The sequence below is a fragment of the Haemaphysalis longicornis genome, unplaced genomic scaffold (genome assembly GCF_048455015.1).
Source record: "Haemaphysalis longicornis isolate Haplotype H1 unplaced genomic scaffold, Haemaphysalis longicornis Haplotype H1 scaffold_2, whole genome shotgun sequence".
In the NCBI taxonomy this organism is placed as follows: Eukaryota; Metazoa; Arthropoda; class Arachnida; order Ixodida; family Ixodidae; genus Haemaphysalis; species Haemaphysalis longicornis.
In genome coordinates, this window is record NW_027526295.1 from 75607621 (window position 1) to 75623379 (window position 15759).

General features: G+C 45.3%; 1 long non-coding RNA gene across 1 annotated transcript; it reads left to right on the forward strand.

Moving 5' to 3' along the window:
• Nucleotides 1-10626: 10626 nt before the first annotated feature.
• On the forward strand, nucleotides 10627-15447 carry LOC144167193 (uncharacterized). The gene is made up of 3 exons (XR_013321877.1): nucleotides 10627-10734; nucleotides 14608-14667; nucleotides 15343-15447. It is a non-coding gene; the product is annotated as an uncharacterized LOC144167193 (long non-coding RNA).
• The last annotated feature ends 312 nt before the right edge of the window (nucleotides 15448-15759 follow it).

Here is a 15759-nt window from a genome sequence, read left to right on the forward strand (position 1 = left end):
TGGCCAGGAGCCCTGCATGCAAAGCAAATTGGACGATTGTCCAGCGTCCTCCAAGGGTTAGTGAGTTGCGGACCAGAGCATACCGGGGGGCGTACAGGTACGCGGGGTTGCAGAAAGACGGGGCTTTGATGTATGTACCTGGCTGCGACTTCAGCATAAGGTCGCCGTGGGACAGAGTCAAGAAAGGTCGGTGGAGCGGCCATCGGCATGGAGGGTATAGAATCGGCATAAGCCAGAGTTGTGGTGACTGGGGCTGTCGGCGTAGCGTCGGAATAGGGCACGGGGGCGACAACAACAGGAGTTGACTGCAGTGCAGTTGGAAGGGACTGAGCAACTTGTTGTTGGACAATGGTCCGGAGGTCAGGGCTGAGGGAAGATTTACGCTCCGGAACGTTTGGCATTAGGGACAATTGACGAGCCACTTCCTCGCGCACAAACTGCTGGATTCGCTGAAATAATGTACCATCGCTGTCGTTAGCAGCCAAGCTGGACATAAACTGATCTTGTACGACGGGTCGCCGAGTGAGAGCCCGCTGCCTACGCAGATCGTCGAAACTCTGGCAAATGGTAACGACCTCTGCCACAGTTTGGGGGTTTTTCGCGAGGAGCATTTGGAAGGCATCGTCTTCGATGCCTTTCAGGATGTGCTTGATCTTGTCCGTTTCGGGCATGGCGCTGTCGATCCTCCTGCACAGATCTACGACGTCCTCGATGTACGAAATGAAGTTTTCACCACTTTTCTGTGCACGCTCGCGCAAACGCTGCTCCGACCGGAATTTTCGCACAGCGGGGCGTCCAAATACTGCTTGGAAGTCGGCTTTAAATTCTGGCCACGTTTCAAGACGGGCTGCATTGTTCAGGAACCATTTCTCCGCGAGCCCAGTCAAAGAATATTCCACGTTATTGAGCTTGAGGCGGTTGTCCCAATTGTTACGAGTGCTCACCCGTTCAAACGCGGCAAGCCAGTCGTCGACGTCCTGCTCATCGGTGCCGTTGTACTTGGGAGGGTCCCGCTTACGGATCGCACCAGAGCAGACGATGGGTGTTGGCCTAGGCGGCGGGTTATCGTCGCGAGGCATTGTAGGAGGTTGAAGTGTCCGATTGCGGAGCTCCAGGGTAAGAAAACGACTGTCAACGCGGGTCACGCCCTCTCGACGATTGTGCGAAGGCCGATGAGGTGGGAAGCTGGGGCCAGGACGGGGAGGAACCCGCACACTCCACCAAAATTGTAAGGAGGATTTATTCCAAGGCCAAAGGACTGGTGAGCTCAAAGTCAGCTCTATGAGTCAGGAGCACGAAGTCCGCTCTGCAGTGTTGGCCGAGAGCAAAAGCGAGAGGCAGCTTCTTCTTCCTTCCAAGCGTTCGCGATGCGGCTGCCGTCTATTGTTGTCACTTGACTGCGATGATCATGCTCTGTTTCGGCACGTACCCTCTCATGGCGAGTGGACAGTGCTTCCTATACTCGGGTTGCTCCTTCGTGAATTGCGCTGGCGACGGGCATCCTTACAAAATAAATAAATAAATAAATAAATAAATAAATAAATAAATAAATAAATAAATAAATAAATAAATAAATAAATAAATAAATAAATAAATAAATAAATAAATATCAATACTGCAGAAAGAATCTTTCGGGGCGCCCATCATCCCTGAAACTGGCCAAGCCAGTCAGCGCTCGGCGAAGTGTTCCAGTAGCCGGCATTCAAGGTGAAAGTCGTCGTGTTCACGCCCAAAATTGATTAGGCAGAGCATTGGACTCGGAACTCTACGGTCGCTCCGAGGCACGCTCACAGGAGCGCTCGGCCTTTTCTCGCTCCTAACAGGACAGTAGTACGAGGAGCAAAATTTGGTTCTAAACTGCATGAGGTGCACCATTGCGTGAAACATACATTGCTGGGAAACGTATCTGCTGGAGGTATTACTTTATGAGTGACCGACGAGTGTTTGAAATTTCGCTGAAGTGCGCTGCAAACAGATCTGCGTAATTCCACTGTTTAGCACGTGGACAAACAAACATTGTCGTAATAAAAGTAGCTTACTTTACACTACGCTCATGTTTTACAGTAATTCCACTGGGCTTCTTCAACTTCTCTCTTCCGACGACAGTGTTGGAGAGGTACGTCTTTTCAACTTTGCATTAGGCATGTATATCCCATTTATTTCATGCTCAACAGGGAGCTGAACAGTACAGACTGGAGATTAAGGCCATGTTGAATTCATCTGTGCTGTGTAAATCACGTGCTTTTTGGTGATTCACGCAGTTGGGCCCGCTGAGGTCCAAGGCAATGCAGGGGAAAGGACAATGCAGTATAGCATATAAGGCGGGACAGAAAGGAACAGGAAAAGGATACATGTAAGCACACTGGAGTGATAAGCGTCAACCATCAGATAGTAATTGGAAGCGCGAAGTGTGTTCGAGTAAGACAAGAGAGTCAATGTTATCATCACACTTCGGCAGCAATGTGACAGTGTTTGAACCCGGCGCCATCAACGCAGGAAACCTGTGTGAACGAGCTTTTCTCTACAGGGACTTAACTGTCGCCACACACAGGATCGGCGTGCAGTAGTACTCGAAGGTCTGTCACCGACTGTGTCAGCCTAGGGACGAAGGGAAAAAGCCTCCGTTATTAAAGCAGTGGAGCTATCGCCTACTCCCGGTAGTGAAATTGAGAGGGGATGGCCGAAGTTTGTTTGGCTATTTGGCAGTTGGGGTGAAACTACGAAGCCGCCTTCTTTGTCAGGGGGCCGCTGATTCAAGTGACAGCTGGGCGGGGGTCCACCGACGTACCGTCAGATAACGGGTGTTGAGATTTTTCTAGCACATCGGAGCTACAACGTCCCCTCTTCACTGTAGAAACAAGTGTCACTACCATTCGTAAAGGGGCCACCAAGTCTTATTTCTTTAAGTCGTGCTCGAGGCTGCTAAATGTGGTACCTCCTTTATCAGGTCACTAGTGTAATCACCATACAGGTGTAGTCTTTGTGAAAATTTTCTAGGCCACGCGAAAACTTTCTGAGCCACAAATATTTAAAAACGAGTGCTTAGCGTTCAACTGTGACCAAAATATGTCATGACAGTACGGTAGAAAGTGTTTTCGTAGCTTTCGGATGTAAAACAGTTTAGCCGCGCTCGAGAGGTGAGCTTGCAATTTCAAGTTTCTGGGTCTTAAGTAGTTCCGCCATGGTCTAGAAATTTTGACAAAGCTGTACTTCATGGAACCACTTGGAGGGACGTTTTGTGCTTTCGCGGTAAGACTTTCTGTGTGTTGACTCCGCTAACGCTCAGTTAACAGGGAAGCAATATTTCATACACTTATAAAACCGCTGTCAGCAGATCAACTCTGCATCCCTAAGTAGCTTTCAACATCCATCATATACTCTTAGTGACAACCGGGTTGCGAAAACTTTGAGGTATTTGAATTATGGTTGTTTTAATTTTTATTACCTTATAACAGAGTTGATCTTGCAGAATTAGTTTCCTACACTAATAGAGTTCAAATTGACCGAACATCATTCGACCAACAAAGCTGCGCATTTTAGCAGACACTCTAGCTGTGGACGGGTTGGATGACCTGACGTTGGTTAAATTCAAACGGATACTGCAAACTATTCTTTTCAATTATGCACGCAAGACCCCTGTTTACAAAATTGCTTTCTTCGAGCACAGCCGAGTGGGTGAGGGGGAATGCCACTGAGACGGTCAAGGGTTCAGCTCAAGGGAACGGCAGCTATTTTTTTCCAGAAAAGCGGGAAGCGTAAACAACTGCGTTACGCTATTTGTCAATCGAAGTACCCAAGTGGCCTATGGCGTAAGCCAATTCGCATGTCTTTACTACTGCGCGCCTCAAGTCCCGGATGCGGTTTCTGGCTGAAGACCCCATGAACATTCTCCCGGCATGCGGCAGTATTTACTAATTTCAATCAAAGCAAGTTAGCGGCTACAGATCAGGCTAATGCATTGTTAAAAAAAAGGGCACTTTGTTTAAAAATTAAAAAAAACTGAACCGATTACCCCTTTTAAATGTTCATTATAATAAAGCTATATTATTTGGGAGGTTACTTCAATAACCACTTAGAGTGAAAATCGAGATTGTGCGAATTAAAAGTTACTCTCGCTGGTCTTCTCAAGATAGTTTTATAATCATAGAACTGTTTCGAGGTTTCTGATAAGTTCTATCTTGCGTGTAGTGTTTCTCTTATTCCAATGTTGCAACTTTGCGCCTTCCGTCACATGCAATTCCATTTCTTTTCTTTGCACTGCTCGTTTTCCCAGAATGCTCCACGTCCCGAGAGTTGGACCGCGCCTTGCCTCCTGTCTCATCACTGCCACTATCACGGGTGAGTTTCAGTGGTTTTCAAGCTGAAAACACCGCCGGCTCTAGCGCAAGGGCGTGGGAATTATACCCATAAATTCACCACACAACGAAGCACCATAATATTATAAAAATGTTCCCTTCTCGAGAACAACGAGTACAAAAAGTGCACGTTCTCCAATGCACTTTTTATGATCTAGCTAAATCGAACGCATTGGTGCCCAATCCCCGAACAAGCCCTCTCATCGTAATCACCATTTCTTTCACATTCTCCGATCAAAGTGACCCTCTGGGGAAAGCTGATCACCCAGGTAAAGTCCAAGAAGCGCCAGGTAAGCGAGCTGAGAATGTGAGAAAGCTATCCTGTATCGCACTGCCATAGATGAAGCAATGTGAGATCTTAAACGAATGAAAAGGCGCTCTAACGCCGCGAGAACAGCACGCTCTCACTAGCAGCGGCCAGAGGCCAGCGAGAGGCAGCGAATCGGTTGATCAGAGGCATTTTCCTTATGCTGTGCAAACGTGCGCTTCGTGAGGCACTTCACCTCTTCGGGGACTTTTGTAGGGACTGTGACAGGATCTCCAAACGTGTCCTCGATCCACAAATCTTACTTTCAACCTCATATCAATCCGAGTACGATATTCCGAACATCCCATCCACTCTAGCCTTCAGTCGAGGAGATTCTTAAAAATGATTTTGATTCTTAAAAATGATTTTCGCAAGTAAAGACATTGGGCTATCCTCCAATCTGCCTAGTCGAGCAAACAAACTTCGAGAAGGATGGAATCAGAATACGGCCATAAGGCTTCTTATCGTAACGAAGTCGTCAACTGGACTGTGCTTGAATTGTTTTCAGTTATTGACACGCGTCTCACGCGGCAGAGAAATGAGGCTCGGTTTGAAGCATTCGATTACAACACAATATATTTACAACAAGAAAACCTCAAACGAACGCGATCATAACAAACTCACAAGCATATCACACTATACACAAAAAAAGAAGCAAAACCTCGCACTATCAAAACTACTCCTAAAGTCACTATAACACATTAACTGTCTATGCCAAATTTAAACACATCCTACCGCTGGTACCACGATGAACCAGGTGCGATGCCGATACCGTGGCCCAGTGGGTACGCTTCGGCGTTGCCGAACGCCGCAGCACGTCGCGATGGCCCGTGCTGGTCGTCAGTGGTCCAGATGACCGCGGTGCGACGCCACGGCTTTGCTGAGCAGCGCAGCTCAGCAGGCGGCCAGCAGTGCGAAGCTGCTGGTAATCGGTGGTCCCGAGCTGCCCGCTGCCAGACGGTGCGATGCCGCTGGTACGTTGTGGGGCACGGCTCGACGGGTCGCCTGCGGTGCGATGCCGCCGGTCAGCAGGAGGCCAGCAGTGCGAAGCTGCTGGTAATCGGTGGTCCCGAGCTGCCCGCTGCCAAACGGTGCGACGCCGCTGGTGCGTTGTGGGGCACGGCCCGAACTTTCCACCGTTCCTCCCAAGACCTCGTTTCACTCTTTTCACTCCACTTCGTCCTCCTGCCCTTCACCTCGCACTCTACCGAGTGAGCCTCCCATTTGCTGGTCCTCCTTACCTCCTCCTCCTATTAATTACTCTGTGTATGTTCTTCATTGGACACTTCCACATTCTTCTCGTCATCTCGTACTTTGATGCTTCTTTTCTTCATCTTTTCTTCCATCGTGTTCTCTGGACAATCCCCCTTCGGCTATGGGCTCTTCTTACCACATGACATTACTCCCCGAAATTGAAGTCTTTTTTTAAAACAAAAACTGCTATACATCATGCCTATTCATTGAACAAAGTGCGCAGGCCACATGTCACAACAGTATCACTCCTATTAAACTACTACATCAGTCCTACTAAACTACTAATATTTATGACGCACCAATTTCACTCTTTATAAAAACCAAGTTCAATTCCTCCACTCATAAAAACACATAACACTAAAAGACAACTCTTCCTCATCCTCGTACACTAATATACTCATGCAATCTGCTCTAACATTACCAAAATAAAACCCATCAATTAATCTCAACCTTGCAACATCTCTTAATCAATCTACATTTCTCAACTACATTTCCGTGTACACTTCATACTTCTACAACACCTTGTCGTCTGCACCATACCACAACATTTATGCTTTACGTTAATACACATCCTATTTGTCATATTCACTATGAGTCCCATGTCTTTCCAGTCAACTTAATGATTTCAACCGGCTTTTTTTAGCTTGACTTCATCTTCACCTTCTTGCGCCTCAACCATTCAGCGCTTTTCACTACACTATCGTCTCTGTTTGAGCCACCATCAATGTTCACTTGACTCACTGTCCTAGGACCCCTGACCTGTGCGAAGTCCTCTACTTTCAGCTTTCTCTCGATTGTGCATGAGTCGCACAATCTCTTCGTTTTCGTCTTCTTTGCGCGTCTGCGCTTTTCCTCTCCTCTGACGTTGGTAATTTGTTCACTCCCGGAGCACTCACTGCACGTCTTTTGGCCGACGCCACCTCGTCTCGGGTATCGACTACCACGCCAGCCGTTTGTCTTACGGGCCTTTGTTGGTTGTCTGCTCGGCCTCTTCGTAGCGTGCGCTAACTCTGCGAACGTCCCAGCTACCCTATGACTTTTCTCACAGCTCCGCTCATGCACTCGAACCTTCCTAATACCCAACTCCTTTTTCCTCTGCTGCTTCCCACGCTTAGAAAAACGCGGGCACTTTTTCTCGCCCCCTTGCTTCTCAGCCCCGTTACCGGGTGCTGGCAAATGGCATTTTTCCGGGAGCAGCCCGTGCCCAGTGCCCAACCTGAATTTCTCGAGTCGGGACTCTTCATCGACCACAAGACGCTTGGTCTGAGGGAGTTGCCCTAGCTGCTCTGAAATCCGCTGACGTGGTTGCGCACTGGCGATGCCGTTTTCCATCTTACACACTAAGCTTTCCTCGCCTGGCATGTTTCGACTGCGATCTCCAAGCGCCTGGCCTTCGGTTCTGCTATACCCGGCTCATTCATCTCCTTGCGCTTAGACCGCGACTTTCTCCTCAGTATTATTTTGCGAGAACCCGTTTCCTTTTATTTTTCATTGCCATCATAGCGGTGCGCAAACCGCGTTCTTTCAAAAGCACGTGCTTCTTCGCTGTCAGCTAGCTGCGTACTTTCTTTCTCACGTGCCTCACAGAGATCGGCGACCCGCGTGCCTTCAGGCTCACGTGCGGCGCGTTCACGGATCTTTATGCGTTCCCTTTCCTCGAGGCGCCGCGTTAACTCTGCCTTTTCTCGGTCCAACTCTTCTATCTCGGCATACAACCTCTCGCGCTCTTTGCGCCACTCTTCGTCTAACAAGTAAAAAAACTGCTCTTTGTCTAAACCTCATGTACTAGCCAAGGTTAAAATCTTCGCGAGATCCATCTCTCCGCCAGGTGAGACGAGTGGTTGGGCCAAGGATAGATCCTGGCAGGCTCACCAAATGTTGTCACGCGTCTCACGCGGCAGAGAAATGAGGCTCGGTTTGAAGCATTCGATTACCACACAATATATTTACAACACCAAAACCTCAAACGACCGCCATCATAACAAACTCACAAGCATATCACACTATACACAAAAAAAGAAGCAAAACCTCACACTATCAAAAATCTACTCCTAAAGTCACTACAACACATTAACTGCCTATGCCAAATTAAAACACATCCTACCGCTGGTACCACGATGAACCAGGTGCAATGCCGATGACGTGGCCCAGTGGGTAGGCTTCGGCGTTGCCGAACGTAGCAGCACGTCGCGATGCCCCGTGCTGGTCGTCAGTGGTCCAGATGACCGCGGTGCGATGCCACGCTTTGCTGAGCAGCGCAGCTCAGCAGGCGGCCAGCAGTGCGAAGCTGCTGGTAATCGGTGGTGCCGAGCAGCCCGCTGCCAGACGGTGCGATGCCGCTGGTGCGTTGTGGGGCACGGCTCGACGGGTCGCCGGCGGTGCTACGCCGCCGGTCAGCAGGAGGCCAGCAGAGCGAAGCTGCTGGTAATAGGTGAATCCGAGCTGCCCGCTGCCAAATGGTGCGATGCCACTGGTGCGTTGTGCGGCACGGCCCGAACTTTCCACCGTTCCTCCCAAGACCTCGTTCCACTCTTTTCACTCCACTTCGTCCTACTCCTCTTCACCTCGCATTCTACCGAGTGAGCCTCCCATTTGCTGGTCCTCCTTACCTCCTCCTCCTCTTATACTCTGTGTATGTTCTTCATTGGACACTTCCACATTCTTCTCGTCATATCGTACTTTGATGCTTCTTTTCTTCGTCTTTTCTTCCATCGTCTTCTCTGGACAATCCCCCTTCGGGTATGGGCTCTTCTTACCACATGACATTGCACTACACTCAAACAGGGACATCTGCAGTACCGTTAGTTGTGGCCAAGGGGATCAAGGCATGTTGCCGCAGATGCCGCTATGACTAACCACGATGTCTGGAATGTTTTTTCGAAGGAATGTGCAGCGAAAAGGTATTCTAGGCGTCTGGTTTTACGGCATTTTTAGGTGTTCTGATATCAGCGGACACAAACCAAAGCGTTTTTAAAGTTGTCATTTATGAGTCAAGCATAAATAGCCCTTTAGACCACATAAAATGTTCAAAATGGAGAAAAGTACAATGCGAGTCCTCGAAATGTCTGCAAAAAATGCATATTTTCCGTATGAGCGGAGTGTTTGGTTGGCTGGGTAAAAGCTGAGTCGGCGATACAGGAAAACCTGAGAAAAGCAAAGTTCGAAAAAAAATAGGTAAGACGCATTAGCTCAGTCTTTTTTTTTGTACTTTTGCTTTTTTCGCAAGCTGATAAGTTGCATTCGGTCGAGCGTTACCCTTGCGTAGATGCAAGTCAGAGCAACGCATAATGGAGGGCACTGCACAATGGAGAGTGTATAAATACTCACAAATTCCAGAAGGTCCGCCACCCAATATTTAATCAATTTATTTTGTGTTTCGCAAAGACCGTCGAAGCTTTCACATTCGGCCATACCCCTCCCCCGCCCCCCGCCCCGAAAAATGGAATGTATGTGAGTGGCATCGTAAATAAACCACCTGATGCATGCTTTGTTTGCGCTCAGCAATGTTCTCATGAACACTTTAGTGATAAATCTTATAATTGCAAGTTTCAAAAAGAGAAATAGGCGTTGCTAAATGCTAGAAAAGGTAGTTGTTCTTCCAAATCCAGAACTTTTACCTGCGGGTGCTACACTTTCACCACCATTCAGAGTCCAGGGAAAAATGTTCGTAGAAGCGTCCTTTTTTTTTAACCTTGGAACATACTTGAACGCTCCAAATACCTATTTAAATTCATCGCTTTCGTGAGATCGCAGAAACATACCGTTTGCTGGAATATAGGTCGATTTTGTACCAAACATTTGTCGAAAAGTGACCTCTAGACTTACATTCCATTCATTCCACAATGTTAGTTGTCATCTGGTAACCAGGCAGACCATCGCGCCCATTGAAACTGCAGAGGCACCATCGCTACCGACATCAATTTTGACGCGCCGCCACGTTTTGTTTGCTGCTTCTCTTACTGTCAGTGAACGTGGGCTTGCTATTTTCTTTTTACTCAAGATCAGTACAGGCACTTTGCACCAGTTCAACACAGTTCAAAGAAACGTGATTTAGTATGCCCAAGCCGACATTAACATGTCCGCCTAGCGCCAGTTCAGTGCCAGCGAGAAGAGTGGACGCCACTAGCTTAAGCTCAAAGCGCACTTCTTGGTATAGAATGTTACGAAGACTTCGTTTCGTTAATTAAAGAACAAGGTGTCGACTTTTATCCGCGCTCATAGTGCGTCGTCTCTATGATTGTATGGTTGGCGACAACCCCAAGACGTCTGCTGGGCGCCTGCACCGAGCGTCTTTCGCAGCGGTCTGCACATGGGTATCCCATGCTTTGCGCGCGCCTCCTGACTACATGGTCGTGTGGCTATTGAAGTGTTCCATAAGCGGTCCCTGAAAATGCATCAAGCATGGCCTGCTGCGTGGAGGACAGGCAGAAGCAGTAGTCCAGCAAGATTTGAGAAGTTATAATGAGTAACCTTGGACAAAACAAGTGCTAATAGCCGCAATAAAATGATTATATGTATCTAATTTTTCCCATTTCTCGGCGGCAAGTTGACGGGGTCGAGCTACATACTCGCTGGAATAGTATTCCTACTTGTACGGTAGCCGATACTTAATAGACTCCTAATAATAGACATAATTATATTATTAGGCACACTACTATCCATTGCTTCTGTTTTGTTGCATCAACTAAAGAACACTTCATTCCTCTATCTACAGAGAACTTCTACATACCCTACCGCATTTACTGGACTACGGAAGCGTTGGCTGCCCTGAAGGCGAAGGCAGAATGCTACGAGAAACAGTACCAAGCTGTAAAATACGTAAGGGCTATGCACTAATTATATATTATTTTGCGTTGTGTTCACGCCTGTGTATTGGTTTCCGGTGTAACTACAGTAGATTTTTAGGACTCGGTTAAGGTGCTGTTGCTTCGACAGTTTCACCGAAAATTGCTTGGGGCCCTTTACGCTCTAGGACACTGCTTCTAAGAGGATTAAACTTGCAGATTTAGGCTTTTCCGTAAGTGGGTATATAAGTGGCGTGTGGAAAGCCACAGAATCACCTTGTTTTGATTCACGTTTCTCATTCTTACCTTGCGTTAGGTAAACAGTTCCTCATAAAATTGTGCTGTTAGTCTGCAACGGGCTCTATGTTTGGAGGGAATTTTCATGTAATGAAACTATTCTTGTCGAGGGTAAACAATATTGATAGACTAGGAGGACCTGCAGTATTTTGTAGCGATATACGTCCTATAAACAACCGATAAAAACTTTGCATGGCACCTCATGCGTGTGAAGGCGCTTCAATTGTGCTAACAAATCTCAGGCATTGTCAGTTAGAGGCTGTTCAAAAAGACTTCACAGCAAGGGTAATGCTTTGCGACAAACTAACGAAGCATCTAAATCCAGTTCGAACTCAAGGTCTGAGTGCTAATACCAAAATATGATCTGTATAAGAAGTTCAACCCAAAAGGATACGGAAAAGGAAATCTTTTTTCATAGGTCCAATAGCTTATGTTCCTCGGTGTAGAGAAATATTTCTAGTAAATATTGTAGTGAAATCTTGGGTCTGGTGGTATCTGCAGAATTGCAGCTGGTGCAACATGCACATTTCGGTTCAGCCATAAAGAGCAGTGGCTAGAAAGGTGTCTATGGCCAGGACCCGGAATAATATTTATTCGCCTTTAGTTGCTAACCAGAGAATACAAATAACGATTGCTACGTGGAGTGGGGAAGAATAAAGCCTTCCCTTTGCTGGCGTTTACTGCTTACAATGTCAAAGCGTTTTCGCTGCCATTATAGCTGCTTATTTAATAGCGCTCCAGATGGCGGGAGATATGCTTGAATCAAGCTTCAACCTCACATGCTACCTATATTGGTTTCTGTGCCCCTGTAGTACCTTTTAATAGTCATATTTTTTCTAATGTACTAGTTGTGGTTAAGATTTGTTTAAAATGGCCGCAGAAATTTTTGTTCTGGTGAATGAATATAATAGTAATTTTCATTTTATTAAAGTTGTTGCAGTTGAAGTGTATTTTTTTCCTTTCCGCATACACGGCGAAATGACGGAAATAAATAGGGCAAAGCTAAAGGCTAGAAGCCTGACCGAGGCTGTTCCCCGGAAAGCAGTCTTGCATGGCAATGCATTTACATGATGAACATGATAAGAAAAGTTACATAGCCCACATCTTTGATGTACACCAAAAGACTATTTCAGAATTGCACACACATGCACAAAACAAAGTCCCTGAAAAAGCATACATCCCGTAATAAATCAAAATCTACAATGTCAGCACGGTACATGTAAGCAAACAAAAAATACAAATTTTGCCCAAAAGTGAATATATTGAAAAAAAAAAACAAGTTCGAGCATGCTATTTACAAACACAATCTAAGACATTACGAGAAATATCTGTAATTTTTTGTAAGCAGTGTTTTATATTTCATCTTTTATCTTATATCACTAGGTCCATGAGGTGGCCCACTTTAATAAGAAGGTTGGGAACGTGTTAGGTTACGTGTTGCTTGCAATAATTACTTTTAATAAGTGGTCTCTTTACTTGCGGTTTACAGAAAGTATAATGCGGACTTAAAGTAGAAGTGTCGCTAACGTACAATTTGTGGCTATTAATGTAATGTAATAATTTTAGGTATTAAATTTCGGTTGTTCGCAATTATATCATGTTTTTTCAACAGTGGAATGGTTTGAAGAAGTCGACGTGGGCTTGTATATCCTTAGAGTAGTCATAAAATCTTTTCGTGGAGTGTAGTTATCTGTTGTAGTTTCTGCAGGTCGTGGTTCCCAATACTAGCGAGCAGTAACATAGAACAGAATAGCGTGTAATACGCAACTATCTTTACCCATAAAGGAATCATTCGCTACAATTTGTATAAGCAACCAATCGATTTGCTAAGTTGTACAGCTAGTTTATCAACATAAGTGCTTCAACTCAAGTTGTCCTGAAACCACACGCCTAGGAATTTTTCCGTTTTTACACGCTCAAGCTTAGCTCCAAGAAAAAGAATATCAATATTTTTATCGAGTGGTTTGTTAAAAGGAGCAAATAATAAGATTTTGTTATTGCGCGTTCAGCTGTAACTGTCTCTGTAACTTATATTTATTCACACCTGTTTTTTGGGACCGCACTGATGTCCCAGGCCTCTTTCGTTCAAAAAAGCATACTTCCTTAAATTCGCTTTGTTTCGTGCTCGACTAATTACGTTGCAGACATGAAATGTGGTAGGACACGACGAAAAACACGTAGAAAAAGTTGTCGCAGAGAAGTCACACCAACAAAAAGATCGGGTTTTGACCCAAAAAGCAAAGGGATGGGACACAAATGTTTTCTGCAATGACTAAAATAGCTTCACGCAGACCTACTATCTTCATCCGCGATAGCCTGTTCCAAATGCGCTAATTATGTAAGGCAAAGTCCATGCGGGAGGCGGCTACAAAAAGCATTCTGTGGAGTACATTCCGATGAGAGCTACCGAGTTTGTTCCTGGCACTCAACAAATCCTGCAAACCGCTTAAAAGTTCAGCAATGCTTCGTGTTGTGAAGACACATACAAATGGTGATTTTGTTTAGCTTGTTCGGCAAGGATCTGAGAGCGCCAGCCCGTACATCCTCTCTTTGTATACTTCTGGAAAAGTTCGTTTGCTCTTCTCAAGTAGCTTTTTTCACCGGAAAGAACACAAAGAGAAAGAAATGAACAAAAATAACAATATTACGAAAAGCAATCATCAGCCTATCCACGCGATGTTTGGTGACCAGCGAAGCTGCATAAAATACGCATTGGGCAACTGGTTAGGAAATACCCACATACGCATTTTCCTTGTCATTTGGCAATGACATTTTTAGTATTACTTTTATTTTTATTTATTCTTTTTTTATTTTTTTATTTAGTTATTTATAGTGTGAGCATTTATCAGGCTCATACAGGAGTAGCTATCAAAAAGAAAACACAAGAGTGACCTTCAAAACTTTTCAGAGCTCATACATAAAAAACATACACTGTTGTAGAGCTGAATGCACAAATGAGTAAAGGTGCAACTAATGCAGAGTTTACACACAACTAATGCGAGGCCAACATATATTGAAAGAAACATGATGTATATTTATGTACCGGTGTGTCCCCACAGTATTTTGACTTCCTGAGCAAAAACCTCGCCACAAACCACCTTTACTATTTCACGTGGTAACCAGTTCCACATTTTAATAAATGCCCACCAAGCTGCAATACGTGCTGTGCGAAAACGCATGCGATAGACGAAAACCAACCTTGTGTTCGAGCATTAGGCGCAAGATAAGGAACATGGTAATTGGAATTACTCGATCCCCTCCAGTACGATACTGTGAGGAAATGTATTTTCGAAGACGTAAGTTAGAAATAAGGACTTCGGGAGAATGGGGGAACAGTAGCAACGCGTTTCCGTATTCGCCTTGCGTTTGATCGACATGAAGTTAACTTTGAAGTAGTCGATAGTCAAAACAAACAACATAATGTTGGGAAGCACCTATGAGAAGCTTTTTGTTTGGGGGGGGGATATACTGGATACTTTTAATTTAGGTGACAGCATCTGAGCGAGACTAGCGTGGTAAATGTCCTTTGTACTCCTTTGCTACTTTCGTGGACGCAAGCGAAAGTTGATATATCCTGGCACTTTCTAAATTGTGGCATTTATGCTTTTAGCCACCCGTTTCAATATTTACAAGAATCGGAGACAACGCTGGACTTCGCGTAGCCTATGAGGTAAGCACGCTGCCATCTTTAGGATTGGTGCAGTGCCAACCCATCTCACCAGTCAATGAAATATTACGCGCATCTCTGCCGTCTAGCAGAATTTACCTGCGAGGGTCGCGCTCATATGAACTCGAAACAACTAAAAAGAAAAATACGAATGAAAAACCCAGAAAAAGGCGAAATACTGTACCGTTTTTTGCAATTACAGGTGGAGTTGCTTTGAAATATTTAGCCAGAGAAGCCTTAAGTACTAATGTAGTAATTCTAAAATGTATCCATCTCTGGTAAAATAAGATTAGACTTTTTACGGAAGCTTGCAAGCAATCGTTTTTGCAGTACTTGCTTTTTACCATCTCAGCTGAAGGATCAGGTAGAAAGATCGGCGACTTTTTTGTCTTGAAAATATTACTAGCAGTTTGGTTATAGGAGCACTCTCATTAGCCATCGTGAAGGGAGAGTACAGTGGTATGAGGCAGACAACAACTAAATTTCTACTTAACCTGGTATGCAACCTCCACGCAGCATGCAATAAATAGGAACACATTTTGCAAATACTTATTGTTGGAGCAATTTCTGGCAATATGCGTGCTATTTCTCACAAGAAAATGAAATAACACGAGACCAACCTCAGCACATTTGGGGTTGCATGTCGGGTGCATTTGCATCCTTATATCCTCATTTCAGGACTTTCAGCAACTACTTTTCGCAAAGAAGTACCTGGGGAAAAACTACCATATTTCCGGAACAGATCTGTCAGCAGATCAGCTGTTCTTCACTTATTACGCTCTGGTGAGTAAAATTGGCGTGTTCTTGCGTATGTCCAACACCAAGGTAAATTTAGCCATTTCTATGCTCGCTATTTTTTGCACTAAAACTGAACCCTACAGCAGTGAGGAAGCACGAATGTTGGAACTATTTTGGGCCCTGGCTAACAATTCTCGGGATGAAGTACAAGCATACCATAGTTTACCACCTTGTGAACTAAAAGCATTGGAATTTAGTCCTCCATTTTGTAGCAATCAAATCTGTACACACCATTGAAGAGGTTGCAACACCTTACACCTACCAGAGGAACGTGCCCGATGTCATGTGTCAAGGCCA